General features: G+C 34.7%; 1 protein-coding gene across 13 annotated transcripts in view; it reads right to left on the bottom strand.

Moving 5' to 3' along the window:
• LOC121319929 (SH3 and multiple ankyrin repeat domains protein 3-like) overlaps positions 1-18,882 on the bottom strand; it is a 293,718-nt gene that overhangs the window by 234,792 nt on the left and 40,044 nt on the right. The window lies entirely within an intron of this gene.

Genomic DNA, 18,882 nt, shown 5'->3' with positions numbered 1-18,882 from the left:
CTAAAAGAATCTTAAGGCTAAGTATGATCATGTAACATTTAATAGAAATGGCGCATGATTTGAAGCATAAACTTGGTGATTTTCAGACTGGGTGTTAATCTTCCTCACGAGACAAGCACAATCATCTCTTCTGCAATTTTCTTATACTCCTTTCTGTACAGAGTGCTGGCTCCAGGCTTTCAAGCCTTCTTGTGTCAGGAAATATTAATAATAAAGTGAAATATGGCTCAATTATATAGGAGAGTGTAAGATCCAGACAGTATGTGTCGGGAGGGATTGTCAACCTTTCCCAATATTATCTAGACAGTTCCTTTGAGTCAAGATATTCATCTCAGGTTCTTGAAGAAGCCACTATTATAACCCCCCACTGTGGACTTATAACGAAGATGGTCATCCATTGGTCCATTTGAGTTTTACATACGATACCGGTCATAAGTCTGAGCACTCCCACAACCAAAAAGTCCTTGAATTGCCAAGATTAAATTGCAAGTGTGAATGGGGTCTTAGTTATGATAAAAAAAATGCAAAAATTAAGATCACTACTTATATTTGTAATGTTCTACAATCAGCAGCTTTAGCATTTCTTTACAATGTAGGCAGTGAAAGGTGGTGGGCTCAGATGTATGACGTACTGTATCCAGTATCTAGAAATGTGGAAATGATTTAGCAGACACTATTGAGAATGGCAGGGTCTAACCATCTGTCTGTACGTCAGACGTATATGTTATACTGTACATGTGCATACAGTGGATGTAGATTATGGTAATCCATGTTTTCATGTTACTGATAGCTCTAATTTGACAGCCATGTGTTCCTTTGCATTCTTGCTGTGATTGTCCTTTTGTTAAAATAATTTAGATTGGTCTATGCTGCACCTTAGTATCATTTTTTAATCTTTGAAGGGTTGGTAAGACATTCAAAGTTAAAGAAAGGCTTACAAAAACCCAGGTGTCTGTCCAGATAACAAACATTCTAAGCTATCAAGATTACTTAGCACATCCACAAAAAATATAAACTACTGCATTTTGTAGAGTACAATGAACTCTGTTTTTGCATCATAATAATAACTGCAAGGTGCTAAGAGAAAAATACTGACATGTAACTCTAAATTATTTCAGACTCAGAATACATGATAGTGCGATGTTACTATAGGGACTTCAACAGAACTGCCATGAATGATGTAGCTCTCCTGACAGACAACACATATACTGTCTTTGCCCGGGGATTTAATTGCTTGAAGGTCAAAGAGATACTTGTTACATTTTTTATAAAGAAAATAGTACATACTCTGGAGGTTTAACTATAAAATAGATATGAGTGACAATTATTTTACTAGTTGTTAGATCCAATACAATATCTGTTCTTTCTATAAGACAGCAGTCTGCACTAAAGAAATTATGCTACCTAAATGTAACCATTATTCTTGTAGTATTACATTGATAACTTGGTAAAGGGAGGCTTGTGATGAAGACAAAATCTTGAATTGGTGGCTTATTCAATTTCAAAAAGGTAACAGCATCGTTTTAATTCATATTTTAACTAAATATTATATTATAACAATATATTCCATTACCAAAAACTACCAATTAATGGATACAACAAACTTTTTTTCTCACATAGGTAAAACATCAGCCAGTGCCAAAAGTGCTTTGCCGTGGTAACAAGACAGCCCAGTGAGTCATGTTGTCTTATTTACTCCAGGGAGAGTAATGGGAAAAAGGACATTTGAATTGTTGGTTTTAAAGTTATGGCTGTCATTGAAGATGATACCATGGTCAGGGTTGTTTACAGCTTGACTTGCAATATTAGGGTTTATTATATGTTACACTACACTTTAACATTCTACAAAAACCCATGACCTTACGCACATGTTAAGAAAATCAACCAGTAATAATGTTAAAAGTAATCAGGTCTTGAGTTCACCAGCAACTTGATATTTATAACACTGTAGGTAACTCATTCCAACTTATTATATATAATATAACACCACAATGCATAAGATTCTTAGAGTTTGCACTTTGATACAAATCTCATAACAGCTGTTTATGTGTTTGTTTTATGTTTACTTTCTCAGAACAGTGCCTGTCTGGCAAGTTTTAGATATAAATGTTTGAATCTAAAATCGTTATTTCTTTATTCCTAATTCATATCGACATATTAATATGCTTATGTTGTTCACATTTACAGTTGGAAATTGTGCTAACTGTATATTAAAAATATTATATTAAAACATGTTTAATAATACAATAGATAACTCTTTAAATGGCACTTATAAAGTAATTGCCAAAATAGTGCATAAATACATACTACAGTTAATGAACAATTATTAAATTATTACAGAGCTGCAGTGCAATTGATGAAAGTCTTAACAAGATGAATATAACCTATGCAATTAAACTGTATTACCTACAAATGAATGCTACTTTTGAATTCAACCAGAGTTCCTTTAAATAAGCCTATCTTGGGTTTTCACTTGCTATTCGCAGTTCATTGGTTCTCATTATTATACACTACACTACAATAAGTACTGGGGCAGCAATCGCAGGGGTAATAGAAGGGTGTCGATTATTATTTTAGGAGAAGCTATTGTCATATTATCATATTCATATTTTTTTTTACATAAATATTAAAATGGTGTCTCCTATCCATTTGTTACTATTATTTTCCTTTATTTCCTTAATGTTAACTGTTTTCTTTATTCAGTTCTATTAGTACTTGTGATGAGTCAAAGGGGTTTCGGTCTGCAATTCAGCCTCCCAACAGTAGAAGGCATCAAACCAACTCGGGATTTCCCTTACCAAGGTCTTGTGACCATGACAAAAGTCATCTTTTTAAGGGGCGGCACCTTGGTGAGGGGCGGAAGTACGAGTATGTAAATTCCAGCCACTGGAGTCAAGTGAAATTAAGGATACCTGTCAGTTTGGGATTGGTGATCCACTGACTACCGGGGCGGGGTTTGCATACTAAAGGAAACGTGCTACTGTGTTCGGGGTTGGTCCTAAGGAATAGAGGCGGGGAGAAAATAGGCTGGAGGAGTACTTGGTTGTTGTGGACTGTGTCACGAACGGGGGCCTTACTAACTGGTTCTTTTCTGTTTTTATTCCTTTTGTTTTATTTTTGGATTAAAGCAGAACGCGACGAGGACTAAGAGGCTTCCGTTCCTTTGTTTTTGATTACTCCCGCACTCCCTCCCTCACATCCTTTTTTATTATTTTTCTTTTTTTTCTCGTGTAATATTAAATAAAATTTTAATTGTTACACGTAAATCACTGTCTGGAAAATCCATTTGTACTCACACGCCTCACAGTACTCTATTTTGCATTTGAGATCAAAAACCACAACACAAAATTCAAATCACACTTGACATCAAATCTCCCAAAAAAAGCTCCCATTACAGCACATTAAGACACTGATAAAGAACTCTTGACAAGAACTCTGTATGATTTTAAAAATAAATCATTTAGAGATTTCCAGTCTTAAACCTCTAGCAAACAATGGGACAGCACAAGTCTCCCTAGCAGGAAATAATATACAGACCTTTGTTTTAAATGCACAATAGTCTAAACCTAGACCTTACTATATGGTAAATGGCAGCATCGGGCACTTTGTCAATTCCAGTGCATACAAACTGGACTGATTGGAGCTCTACAGACTTTAGTTAAATATAACTGTGTAGTGTAGGGCTCTGCATGGAACTAAAACTACCGCCTACCTCAAACCCATGAAGGAACCTGACTCCAGGTTTCAGAGGGCTAAACCAGGCTAAGCTGTTTCACACAAAAAATGTTAGATCAATTAGCTTTGCAACTGTACATACAATCCATTGACTAATCCATTGCATTTTGCACAATTAGATTAATACTTGGTAATCTCTTCTTTGCATCAGAGGCAGCTGAGAATCTGTTAACCTTCCTTTTAATCCCCCAAGAAGAGACTATTGATGAAAGAAAGCTCTCACATTGTTACCTCTCCAATAACACATGAAGCCAAAGATCCCCCCCCCCCCCCCCCCCCCCCCCCCAATATGCCAAAAGATTTTTTTTTTAAATTACTAACTATATACAAGATCTGGTCTATCCCTAAGGAATTTATTAAGGCTTACATGGAAATCCTACCAGTTTTGCAGTTAATAGAATGCCGGTAGGTTTTTTTACAACAGGAGTTCAAAAACATTCTCAAGAAACAAATCTATACCTTGTTTTTGCCTGCTGTCTAACCCTAATCAATCTGGAGAGATGGCTCAATACTGTATCCTACAAGGCACTGACAATGTATAAAACAAACATCTGCACTATGCTATCTATCACCATGTAATATATCCACAAGAAATATAAAATGATCATACTATCAGGGATATCATTGCACTTGCAAAGAATATTAAAGTTACTTAATATCAAAGTGCTTTTTAAACCAGTTTGAGCTGGCGCTGTTGTAGCCTGTAACAAGAGGAAACTCCTTGGTGTGTGGTTCTGTTGCACTGTGGGACATGGAGTTCTGAAGAAATAGCCATCTTGTTTTTTCTTCAACAACCTTGACTGGAGAGAACTACACTTCAGTTTCTAAATTGCAATGTTTTAACTTAGCTGAGAAAGCTATATAAGTCTTCCTTGCAAGACTGTTTCAACTTTATTCACATATAAGGACTGGTAACTAAATAACTTATGAATTCCCATGGTGCATAAATTGATTGTATGATTAATTCTGTTTAAATTGAGTATGAAATAATATTAACCTAGGTTGTATTACATGATCAAATATGAATGCATTGTTGAATGTTGAGTATATTTAGAATCTTAATTACAACTGAATATATGGTGAATTTGTCTTGAACACACTTAGTATAATATTTGATCATACATTGAAAACTAATTACTACAATCTACTTTTAATTATATTTTTGTAACTTCAAATAAAAGAAGATAATTACTTTCAACAAAATGTGTTTTTGTATGTTGAAATAAGCACTGATAGATTCTGAATCAATCATATTTATAGCCAGAATTATATGACTACTGTAGAATATGTATATTCATATGTTTAAGTCTAACTTTTGATTGCACTTAGATATGAATGATGGAAAGACAGAAGGATATTGTGGTAACACCCTAGAATATTTTATAGTAAAATATTGTTTATACATAGCTAAAAGCAGATCTTGAGAAGGTATCCAAACACATGTTTACTTTTCTCGAGATAGCTTAAGGATTTATGTTACAATTACTTTATCATAACTTATCACCACAACATCCTGGCCTTGCCATTGAAAAATGGATGAGAGATTTCCTTTAACCTGATTGGTGAATATGAAGTTCCTAATCTCTGGTAAAGGACGTCAGATGTTATCATTCAAACTATGTTTAATCTCTGTTCCAAATCAATCTGTGGTGGCAAATATGTAAAACATGGTATTGATTTATGTATTTTACCTTTTATCTGCTTAAAGAAAGAAAATCACCATTTCAGTATGCCCCCTCTGCTTCCTTGCTGTCCTATATGTTCAATCTGTCTATTTAAGTTTAGTATAGCAAATAACGTTTTAAAAAAAAAAAAAAATCATGAATAGAGTTTGCTGTCAGCAGCAATACAGTGACCACAACAGCAATAGCAAATAGTCTCCGGTTTGAATGAAAAGTTGTAGAAATTAAACAACAGGATGCAGTCTGATGACTTTCAGCAACTTTATTTCAGCATATCATAACACAGGTGCTGTGCTCTCTTCTCTAACAAAGCAACAAGGCTTTGACTAAAATTCATGAACACACTGTGAACAAGTTACTTTACAAACAGCATGAACAACATTAACACATGAAGGCTATTGCAGATTTTTAATTACTAAAAACAGACCCCATATTCTGAACACACCGCATTATATAATATTGAGGAAAACGTTTGTATGCATTAGCAATTAAAACTAGCGGGGCACAAAATCATGAAAAAACAAACGGAAAAACTTTAAATATATATATATATATTTTTTTTTAATGCGGCCATTTTGTAATAGCAATAGGACCGTCTTTATCGCCTGCTAAGGCCCACCTCGTGCAGTTACATGACCTCACAGTTGTTAGAACCTGTCTTCTAAGCAACAATTACATGTTTTAAAAACATGTAAAATCAACCAATGGATTAACACACCATTATTTGATTATGTTACAAATACCACGCATGTGATCTTTACTGCACCAGCATAGCATACGGTTCCATAAAGCACACTGAGCAATTTCATGGAAGGTGATTTAAACAGTGAGCAATCAAAGCCATTCACAACAGGTTTCCCTAAATTGTTTTTAAGATTGCTTAAAATTACTGAAAAATAAATTAGATAGCTTCAAGGTATATTATATACCCCTAAAAGATTAGCTAATTATAGCATAAACTAATAAAGATTTCAAAGTCTGTACTGTAAAATGTATTTGTTTACTGTAGTTGTGCAATATGACAGTATGGCTTCCCAGTGCTGCAGAACTGCTCCCTAAATCCCAATGAAGAATACTGCACATTGTATAACTACTGTTACTATGACTACCTTTACCTGAGACAAAAAACTCCCAGCTCTTACTTGAAAATCGAGCAACTTCTTTCCTTGTAAGACACTGCAACTATTTAACTAGTTATTGTTAGTAGTTAGTATGGTTAAGTTTTTGCAAAGTTATTTAAACATCTTAGCTAATGCTCCAGATAAGCTGCATAAAGGGTGTTTTACTTATTCAAAATACATGAATTACCTACGATATTTAAACGCAATGTGTAACGAACACACATAGCTATTTTGCTCCACAACTTGAGTTTGCAAGTTATCAGGGTTCTTGTACTTTGTTGGTTCCCAGCATCTCAATGGTTAATTGAGAATATACTGCTTGCAGTTGCTAGAGAAATGGCAGGGCAGCGTGTAGCCTGCCTGGAAATTGCCAGATACACGTGACCAGTAAGTCTGGGTTTTCAGTTTGTTTTGTTTTAAAATATGGTTGAATCCACTCACTTGCAAAGCGTGTTTGTGTCTGGTGAATAAGCGACTAGATTCTTGATTGTGGCTTTCTCTGTGCCCTCTTAGTCCCCCTCAAACTAATCTACCATGTACCTATCTGTCAACCACATTTTTGGAAGGTAAATCTCTATAATAAATACAATATGCTGTCTTTGGAGAAAGTCAGGATGTTTATATTGCTATAGCAAGGCAATAAATAAGAAACCCAGTATTGTCATTTCTTTAGAAATATATAGTATGTACATGCAGGCCTTTTGTTAAGTATATTCCATCTGCAGTGTTGGAATAAAAAAAGAAACATCTGCTTCTGTGTTTATTTGCTTCACAGTTATATTGTTTGTGGTCAATAAAGCAAATAAGAATACTTTTCTGTTTTTGTTTTCATTGTAAGACCAAGTTTATGTTCAGTAGTTCAAAGTAACATTACAATTAAAACGTAAGGTTGTTTAATCTATACCCCTTTAGCATTAAAATATATACATAATTTATTGAAAGTACTCATGACTTCAAGGTAATGTTACATTTTGATCACCCAAAATACATTTTATTCACTATCAGCATGATTTTCAAAAGGGGCAAAATAAGAACTAGGTCGCAAAATTATTTTTAAAATCCTGATTAATGTAACCACATCACTTGATTTTTATTTTTTAAGTGCCAACTACTGAGTACATGACTCATTTCATCTAAACACTTTGAAAGTCATATACTTAGTGACCCAAATGAGCTTTTAGAAATCACTTTGCGACCTAGTTCTTACTTTGCCCCTTTTGAAAGTCATGCTGTTAGTGTCTGAATTGGACAGCAAATTACTTGATAACCCAAAACCTTATCTGGAGTGCTGATCTTAGCTATGAGATGTTGCTTATAAAACATGGGTAAAGTTTGGTTAAATTCTGAGGTGTCATTTTCTCACATTTTTTTAAACTGGCTTCTACAAGTTTTATAGATTTTTCCATGTCACTCAACTGAAAATGTTTTAGTCCACTAGACAGTAATATATACTATTTATCTTATATCATTGCAATTTGTCTTCTGGGTACATGAAAGTAAGCAGAACATAGAACCTCAAGCAATATTAGCACAAACTGAATCAACTGCTGTGGCTTAAAATGGAAATATGCTACATTTTTACATCATTAGTCTAAGTAATAATAGTTTTAACTTTACTTCATCCATCGAAATCAGGAGATTACAGGGTTTGTGTTGGGAGCCATCAGTTCAGACTAAAACAATTAAACAAATGTGACATCATGACATCACTGATTAATCCAGATTCATTTTTAAAATCATATTTCCTTGTAATCACATTCTAGATGACAAATATCGTCCTTGCACAGCAAATGACAGACCTTGAAATTTGACCCAAAAAAATCCAATACCAATTAAATCTCCCAAAATGTTAGTGTAAAATTGTAATATGTATTTAAATTGTTTATTCTTAACATAGAAAGGCAATTTCACACAAAATATATGTACTGTAGAGGATTTTTAATGAAAATATGACATAGGTCCAAGTTCTTGTTCGTTATAGCCTCACCTTGCCCATGGTATGTCATGGATTTTAATGACTTACTTTGTTATGCCACAAATGCTTACATTTGCTATAAAAATATCAATAAAAACATACTGCAGCAACCCAAACTAATTGGGTCAACAGGATCTAAGTACAACATATTTTTTTTAAATTCCTCTATTAAAATATCTTCCTCTAAGTCAAAATGTAGATCAAAGTTAACCCCCCATCTTAAAATGTTTGGTGTTTTATGAAAACCAATGCTTTGTAAATATAGTTTGTTTTAAATGATACCTAGTATGTTTTGCAATAGAATGTGCAGTAGTCACAATAATAATAATAATAATAATAATAATAATAATAATAATAATAATAATAATAATAATAATAATAAAGACCCAGTCACTAACTTTTAATAACATAACTAATTTTGCAATATGAGTGGCTGTATACTATATAGAGTGTTATTACTCGATGTGGCAAAGTGCCCACCCCTGTGTGTATTTTGTGTTATATGTTGTATGATAATGTTGATGTATTGGTACACGGGATATAAACGGGTCTGTGTAACACGAGTGTTTAAAATGTATATTAATATGTGAGCACAGGGAATTGCACTTTATTAATTCATGTGCAGTTGTACTGCGACTCCAATTGAATGATTGATTAGCAATCGAGTCTCAGCACAGCTGCATAAAAGCAGCATGTTTTCACTCACTCAGGGTTGTGTGTTCGGTGAGTGGAGAACGGGTGTGGAGACGGAGGTAATAATAATAAAATAATAACGTAAAGTAAAATATCAGCTCACCGTGTTTGTTTAGTGTTAGTCCGTTTTGTTTGTCTGTTGGAACTGCTTCGCTAGGGGTAGCAGTCATCTCTGCTTGGCTGCAGGGGTCAGTGTGGCCGGACCCCCACCAGAGGGAGCTGCCGGCTATGAAAAAGGGGGGAGAGGTCAAGAGACCACCTTCCCCCGCAGCGGTTTCTAAACTGTACAACAGCTGTGCCAACAAAAACATAGAACAAAAGTAATAAAAAGAATAAAACAGCATTTTTCCTGTTTGGCGTCACAATTGCCGCCATTTACTGTCATTTACTGTCCTGGATGTTCCTCATTGGCGCAAAATATTGTAGCATTTTTGGTCGTAGTGAGGTGCTGGAATCAAGGGAGGGGACAAGACTGAATTTTGGGGGTGGGGGTGGGGGGGTTGGAGAACACACACAAGGCTGGAGCCAGCGCTTCTTCACCTCCTCCTCCAGCTCTTCTTCACCTCCTCCATCCCACTGCTGGGATGTCTCTTCCTCGAGGAGTATGTGAGCCCCCTCAAGACGTTATAATATCCAGGAAAACTGTACGTAATAAAATGGTACTGTATATATTAAACTGTACGTATTAAACGCAAAGCATCTGCCTGTGTAAAATGAAAACTGTATGGATTAAACAAGTCAATTTAAACCAGAGTAATTCTCCATTAAAACCCATGTTGTTTGGCAGGGACATGCCTCAATACATTGTAAACCACTCTAACAGGATCTGTTATAAGTGGAGTGCACCTGTAGTATTATTTAACAGTGAAATGCCAAAGCTGTTGTTCTGTTAGTCTGGAGACAGATCATTCAAACATCTTTCAAAGCATCCTATTTACTCAAGTTCAAGTGTGAATTTAAACATCAAAACATTCAGTACATTAATATAATTATAAACAATAATCAAAAACAGTGAAATAACAACAACAATGAACATTTTCCAAAACCAGTTCTCACTCCCAGTATCCCCTGTACCTGATTTGCATGCCAGCCTCCTTCAAGGGAGAGGCTGACTCTGCACGGCACCCGCTACAATACTGATGAATGCAAATGCTCACAAACTTGTTTAATAAGGGTACCAAATTTTATAATTAGTATAATAGCTGCTTTACCTTAGGAAATTTGAAAGCAGATATGGGAAAAGTAAAACCAGTGCAATATCAAAATCCAAATGAAACACCAAAAACAGATCAATAGTACTCCTACTGTATAGTACTGAACATATAGTCTTCAGTTATAAAAAATAAAATAAAGTATTTTCTTTTGTTTGTTTTGCTTCATAAGCAATTATGAATGATTCATAACAGTGGCATAATTAATTGTGATCTGCATTGCATAAATAAACAAGGTTTATTTAGTGAGTGTGTGGATTCTACAGGCTGAGTCGGCCTCTTTCCGTCTTTAATTGACATCTTCTGGCATGCCACACTCAGATGAGAGCTGCCACTTCACAGTGCTTTCCTGCCGCTCAGTGCACTGTACATCTTTGAGAAGACTGCAGTCTTCTGAGGAATCAAGATTAATTGAGCACACTGCAGTTCAAGAAACAAGAGTGAAAGAAGCAATCTGACTTAACACAGCAGCAGACATCCACAAAACACAAACGGCCTGTAATTCTATTAACTAATAACTAAGGTACAGTTTGCTGGTTCCTCTCTGGGATTACATGTTCATTCTTTGAGGAATCACAATACAATTGGTAGTTAGTTGGTTGTATTAAACTATTAGGGTCAATTTTGATAACAGAGCAAAACCCTAACACTAAGGCAAATGTCATTAGTGCTTGGTTATAGAGCACTAGCTGGAAGCAATCAAACTTTGTCCTGTAAAGGGATTTTGGTTCCATGTTTTGACCCAAGTTTTGGTTCCATGTTTTGACCTGAGTTTTGTTGTTTGAAAGGGGCTCAATCCTATACTACTATTTTGAGAAATTTTTGACATTAAAATATAACTGCCTTAACATAACAAGCAACACAAAGCTCACAGGCATGTCTGCAACTTTAAGCTGGTTTTCTTTTTACCACACTGATTAAATATGACTGTTGTGTTTGTACATAAGGTACTGTATGATTAAATCTAAGAGAAGAGAACTCATGTACTATGGTAATAAGACAGTTGACCTTATTATGTAATGTGTTGGATTACTATGTTTACATCCACATACAGTATTTCACATACACATTTATATTTATATTGAAATAAGTTGTAGTAGTAGATGTTACTGTGCATAATTTATACTGTCATTCTTGCCATGTACTTTATTTGCTGTAAATATGACATGCACCTCAAATATGCATCTAATAAATCACATTTAATTCAATTATTTGAGGATGCAAACATTATATATTTTATAATGCAGGTTTTTTTTTTTTTTTAATTGAATGGTGGCTCACTGTACATTCACGTTAAGTAGTAGGGCACATGCATTTTACCCTTAATGGTATAGTTCTGTAATGCTGAAAAAGCCTTTCAGTCCCAATGACTCTTCTACACAGAAAAACTTGGGCCAGTTGTTTTCTAGACACAAACCCCAGCAGGACAGCCTTCACTGATCACTCTTACCAGCTGAAACAGACTTTAATGAAATGGTCTGACTTGTCAGCTCAGAGTAAAAATAAAGCCTCTCGCACAAGAATATGTAAACTGGCAGTACACTGCAGGTTCTGACTCACAAAGAAGGCTAACATAACTATTGTCAGTCACACTTGGAATTCTAGTAACTTACAAACATTTAAATAATAAATAATATAATTTCTAGAGAAAGAAAATGTTCATTAGAATTCCATTTGGTCATTGGTCCCATATATTACAGACTGGAGTTGGCTCAGAGTACAAAGCTAATCTAGTATACATTATAATTCTCCAATCTGGCAATGTGGCTAAATTGTGTTTTTTCATGAGATAAACAGAATGTCAGATTATCAGCATCAGTCTGCAGTGTGGACATATTCATAAAAGTAAAAGTTTAGTTGACTGCGGGTGATATAAACACAGCAGCCTTTCTTGTCATTAAAACACAGTAGAAAAACAATATAAATGGTGTCAGCAGTCATAGTCAAAACCACTGTCCATCCTTTCTCTAGACAGAAGCCTGTTTTACAGAAATCCCAGGGTTGGGGAATACAAACACATCTAACGAAAGATTGAAATCTATGTCTTCATTGATGAATATTTACTTATCCAAGGCTAACAACAAGTTTAACTCAAAATAATTACTTTAACTCAAACCCTTTTTAAGCATTTGTGAAAAGAAAAACATTAGATAAATAATACAACGGTACATATACTGTACACTTACACTTTCACTGAATACTGTTGTTGCACACTGTGCATAAACCAGTGCCAACTAATCTCTAATACATATAAAGTATATTTGAACAATGCTTCATTAGTCATTACACTTATCAAAAACTATAGTATTCACAAGAGTGCATTTGAATATGTAATTCACACCTTACGTCCACAATCTATACAGTTCAGTAGGTAACAACAAACATTAAAGTAATTTCCTCATTATTGCTCTTGAAACAATTTATTTTTGTGAGTTGTACTATAGACTGTTTACCTCAAGAGAGTTAGCTGTGGCTGCAGTTCTTTTGTTTTTTTACCTCTGGGATTGTATAGTCTAATGTTCAGGATTCGGTACTGAGAATCTGCAATGTGGATGATTTAAATTGCAATTGAACAGACAATTTAATGATGATAATGAATTTGGCCATGGGTGCTGACAGCTATCCGCGATGTTAGCCGACTAGCGAAAACAAAATGTCTAGTGCCGCGGATAGGAAGTGGCTCACAGGGCCTCCTCCCCAAAGACAAGGCCGCCAAATCATGACTGGAAAAATGAAAATGATGAATGGTAAATACAACAACTGCAGTGGCGCATAGCCACCTACCCCGAAAAATAGGAAAAGGATGAATGAAAAGTAAGGTCTCCCGCTTACACATTGAAAATTTGAGAGCAAACTAATATTGTTTTGAGCTGTAGCATAACAAATTTAAATATTACCCATCTACATTACTTGAATTTCTGGATTACATTTATACAATCTCCCATTATAAAAACCCTTTCCATACTGCTGTATAATGAACAGTATATGGAGGTCCCTGTATTTTGAAGTGTAGCAGGAGGCATTAAAATAATAATGATTAAAAAAAAACGCTCTTATTTCTTATTAGTATAACAAAATCAAAAATAAAACAACATCATAGTTCTCATTTTCTTAAAATGTTCGACCCTTATAAATTATTTTGCATTCGAATGCTACTGTGTCTTGTTAAGTATGCATTCCATAGTAATAAACATTAAAATTACTGATTCCAAACCTAAAATCTTAGCATCCTGAGAAGATATTCAGGTTGGCCACAGCACTATTCTTGAATGCTAGAAGCTTTTTAAATTACAGCTCTATAAGAACTGAATAATGTATGAACAGCATGGTATCACTTCAAGCCAATGTTAAACATCTCATACAGTGAGATTGATTTAAATAGAGGCTTTCCATAGTTCTAGGTGCGATGCGCAGCTCGCTACGCTAATCCTATTGGTTCCTTAACCTATATAGTCCAGACTCACCTTCCAAGCCTGAGATGCCAACATTGGAACTGAATTAGCTTAATCCTATTCTATTCATGGATTCCATTTCTCACAAAGATACATGTTCTGTGTTGATCATATGATCAGATTTTACTGTGTATTAATTTTATTAGTGTTCAATCAAAAACATCACTGCTGCCCATATACACATACTTATAAAATTTGTCAAAATGCTTTTTGTTTTGTTGTGGATTTCAGAAGTGGGTAAACCCTGCAAGCAATTCGACGTATAAACAAATATCAACATATATAAATAAAAGAAAATGTCAGTTGAAATTGCTTTCTCCTTTCGTTAGCTGCCATTCAAAGTAGTAGTCGCTACGCCCAAATCGCAGATGTTGGTATTTCTATCAGAGGATTACCTGTCATTTCAGTATCCCACAGTTCTGATCAGTGATATCCACTCTTCACATGCTCAATACAAGCTTTATTATCAACTTTAAAAAAAATAAAAATAACCCTGGATACAATGTTTCAAAACTAGAAACAAAATCGGAAAATCTAATATTTATTTATGTATAGTATATAAAAAAATATGTATAGTATATTTATAGTTTATAAATCTATGCAAATTTCGACAGTCGAAGTACAGAATTTGGCATGAAAAATGTTTTTGGACTTTCAATCCTGAGGCACCACAAAGCTCAAGGCATTTTACATGCCCACCATTCTAAAGAGGGTACTAATGCAAAATTCTCTGAATATATTACCATTGATCTATGTAGTAAAATAAATATTTTATACAAGAACCTGAGATTTAGTCAGAATGTTGCCCATAGACAGAAGTTAAAGTTCAGTTACAAAAATTAATTTTGTTGATATCTTCTGACTGTTGCCATATTTTATGCATTTACATAACCAAGCTAAAGTTGCTTGCCACAAGCAACATGTTTTCAGATCTGTAGCCAGTGAGAACTGCTGGTGAAATCACACAACGTGTGAAATCTTTTTTTTTTTTTTTTTTTTTTTTTTAATTGAATCAGCAACGTATCTTTTATCTTAGATGTGTATGATAAAAGGTCTTTACAATGACAACAAATATTTACAGGCATTAACTGATATAAACAATACATACCAAATGCAGTTGTCAAAAAGTCAAATCATGAATGGAATGTGAATGGGTTACAGAAAAATTCTTTGTGACAGGATGTGACAGTTTTCTAACTTTGAGCATCAACTCACAGTATCATCCAAAAGTACTACCAGAATCCCTTATGAATTTTCAATATGTCATGGTACCCTGCTGGTCTTGCTTGGTTGAGGTTTAGATAGGATGGAAGTGTGCTTGAGCAAAAACAAAGAGAAACTGCTTGGTGAAAAAAAAAACAGTTTCTATAACTAAGACTGCTACTTGATGCCATTATTAAAACAGTTAATGAAATGTAGCCTCTGCCACACTGTATCTACAGTAATTACCATTTGAACATTGACACAAATATATATTACTGTACATTATACTTCAGTATACTAGAAACCATGACTCCTTATTTTAGATATCAGGATGTACCCGTCCTACAAAAAAAGGCCCAAGGGTCCCAATTTATTGACTCAGAGATCCTACACAGAGAATCTGTGTGAGCCTTTTGATGCTTTATTTATAAAGCACTGTGTGCACCAGCAATTGCACTGTGGCCCTGCACAATAAGTATTGCTTTACTGATTTATGAAATGCATACATGCTTCTATACCCCCCTCCTCTCTTTATTAAAATTACAAATCATGTTTTTTTTTGTTGTTTGTTTTATAAGAATATGTTTTATGAAAAGGCTTCTATTTCTATACCCTAGAGATTAAAAAAAAAAAAAAAAAAACCCAAGGGATTGTTCCGATGACATAACCAGAGCCAGAGCTAAATACTACTGTTCTAAGGTTTCCAAACTTGATAGTTCATTCACCTTATTGAAATGAATTAGTATTGTGTGTAGTAGATCAACCAATCAGCCATGGAGGAGAACACAGAGATGACTAATATAAACTGAAAGAGCAGTGCTAAGATCTGCAACTGTTTAGATTAAAACAGAACCCCAATGTAATACATAACACTACAGTGCATACTAATACAGTAAGACCTGTATAGTCCAACATTGTTTGACACTGGAAAATTGTGCAGTATTAGACAGTGTGCTGGTTTACAGATTTACTGTAAAAAAAAAAAAAATACTGTACATAAAAAAGGTAGAGAAATATTTCAATATAAAAATAAAGATTACTGTACACAGTGTAATAAACGCAATAATGCCTCAGCAAACTTTAAACACAACAATGTCTCAAGAAAATCTTTAGCTATTATTAACACGAGCCTGATAAACATCCACTCGCTGTGCATACGTTTGAAGATGTATTTGCTATTTAACAACTGCACAATTAAGAATGGCTCTAGCGAGGCATGTGAGTATTCACCTGTAATGTGATATTTTGGAACAAAGTCATTCTGGATAAGGGTGTCTGCTAACAAATAAATAAATAAATAAATAAATATATTATAATAATCAATAATAATAATAATAATAAAGAATATTTGCAATGTCTTCCTTTAGTTTTGTTTTTTATACTAGTTTCTAAACTTAGAAAAAAGAAAATCACATGACCCAGTGCCGGATTACAGTCTGATTTATATTGATTTTTGACAGAATAGATTGTAGAGGGTATTGTACCATTCATTACAGCAGGGTTGTGGCGGGACCTAAAAAACCTGCCGAAATGTGCAGAATGCCAGTATGTATAAGGGCTGCATTAGACAGTTTTTATTGTATTAACAGTAATATCTATTTAAAGTATTTTATGGAAATGCAAGTACTTCCCTGCCAGTTAGTTCAGACACATGCCCACACGCAGCAGTGACAAGTCTGTTTACAAACATCTGTCTATAGTTGTGCATTTAATTCAAATGGATGCTTATGGGGCAGGTTAGCCACCTATCTTGAGAGTAGGCAAGTCTTATTGCTTAGTAAAGCTGCCTTGGGGATCAGTTTGAAGCCCAATCTCACAGTCTGCTGGATAGGAATTGATTGCAAGCCTAATAAGACAGTTCAGAAGAATCCCTACACAACCAAGCAGAACATGGAAGAAGACACAGGAAGATAACAGATGAGGCCCATACTCACAGAGGATCCATTTTTAATCAGTACCTATGGAGTGAGTTGGAATGTGTCACTCTTTTCCCCTAGCTTTCACCTGGTCCTTGTTGGTTGTAGTTGGTTGGTTTCAGTACAGATTTTTGAATGCTGATACAGTTTTTAGTGCTTATAGCATAGCTTTATATTGATCTACATTGTACTGCAGCATGAAACTTGGGAGCTTGAGGACTGTCTCGTGCAGGTTTGACTCAGCTAAAAAGGATAAGTGAGCTGCCTATTTGACGAGCCAGTAGATACACTACAAGAAGAGTGTCTAAGTGATGAATGCAGGAATTAACTGAAAGGGAGGGAATCTTTACCTTTATCAATGTGAATAAATTTGTGCCAGAAGATTTGACAATAACCCCCAAAATGACAAACCTAGCACAGGGAGGGAGTCTTTGTGTGCAGGGAGTTTGGGATGGTACAATTTCTATAGTTGCAGGTTTACGAAAGTAAAGGTGACATTTTTCCTTGATTTTATTAAAGCAGATAACATGTTAAACTGATTCTTAAAGTAGGGGATGTGTGACAGTTCCATATTGAAAATTTCCCTTGTTTGCATGGTGAACAAATTACCACAAAATATTACAAGCACCATTCAATGGAGAAGAGTAGCATATGCGTCTCAGAAGCAGACTTGATAGTCCACTGATAATTACAAGAATTACAGTAAAGCCTTGACAAACTGAACTTCAATTGTATATCTACCTCTCTTACCTGAACTGGTAACCAGACCTTTTGTGTACAATACTCTTCTGGCCCCAAAGAAAATGGGCTAACTCTATCCCTGGTATTTACAGATCAGTACAGTACTGAATTTTATATTAAAATGTACTGTTATTATTGTATTAATTACGGTCTGGACAGGTTTAACTACAGAAATCATGCCATCATCTCAAACTCTTCTCTGCACACTGCTTGTTCTTCCCTGAGACTCATGCTGGGTCTGTTTAAAAATACAGTGGGATCTATTTAATTCAACCAAACAGTGGCTGATCTAAATACTGTCATCCCTGAAATATTTAATTAGAACCAAACCTGTTATTGTAATTGCTTTTATAGACAAAACCACACTTATGAGTTTCACACACCCTTGTATGTTATGTTTTGGTTTAACAATGGTGGTATTTAGATCTATCACTGTTTCAATTCATAACAGTATAAAGTTGCAAAATCCTTTCCAGTTTTCGTTTTCAGTTTTTTCATGAACACAGCTTACCCGAGCTTCCGTGTGAACCTCTAACAAACTAATCGATAATAGCAAACTCAGTTCAGCTTCGATTCCATCAGACTAAGACCAACCTTCAACTCACCTGCCTCTGGGCTAAAAGGGAAATTATAGATATAGCCGAAGCATACTGTCCAAACCAGTCCACTGCTGGTAATCTTCTGCTTAAGTAAGCTGACATACCTTATTACCCCACATTTAAGCACATGCACTTAAAAGCTCAAATGTTGAGTTTCATTTTTTTATAGATATTGATTTCTAGCTGCATAGAGCGATATTCAGGTGTGAAAATGCGCTAATGAAACATAGCTGCACATACAGTAATTGATAACAATCAAGCAAAAACAAAATGTATGTAAAAACAATACAAATGGCTGGACTGAACTTGATGTTTCCATCAGCGGGAAAGAATTAATCTGCTCCTGAACGCTTAAGGCAAAAGTATGACGTCTAGCTGAAACATATGTCAATAAAAGTGGGAATTTAATTAGGCCATATACATATAATTCCAATGTATAAATAAATCAGTTAGGCTGACCATTTTTTACTGTTAACAAAGTGTACAAAATGCATAGATTGTTAAAAGTAAAGTTGTGGAGAAATAACAAATTCCAGCAGTTTCTAATAAGTATC

This window comes from Polyodon spathula, chromosome 8 (assembly GCF_017654505.1).
Source record: "Polyodon spathula isolate WHYD16114869_AA chromosome 8, ASM1765450v1, whole genome shotgun sequence".
NCBI classification, from domain to species: Eukaryota; Metazoa; Chordata; class Actinopteri; order Acipenseriformes; family Polyodontidae; genus Polyodon; species Polyodon spathula.
The sequence above is the reverse complement of the archived record's forward strand: the minus strand, read 5'-3'. Positions and strand labels throughout refer to the sequence as shown.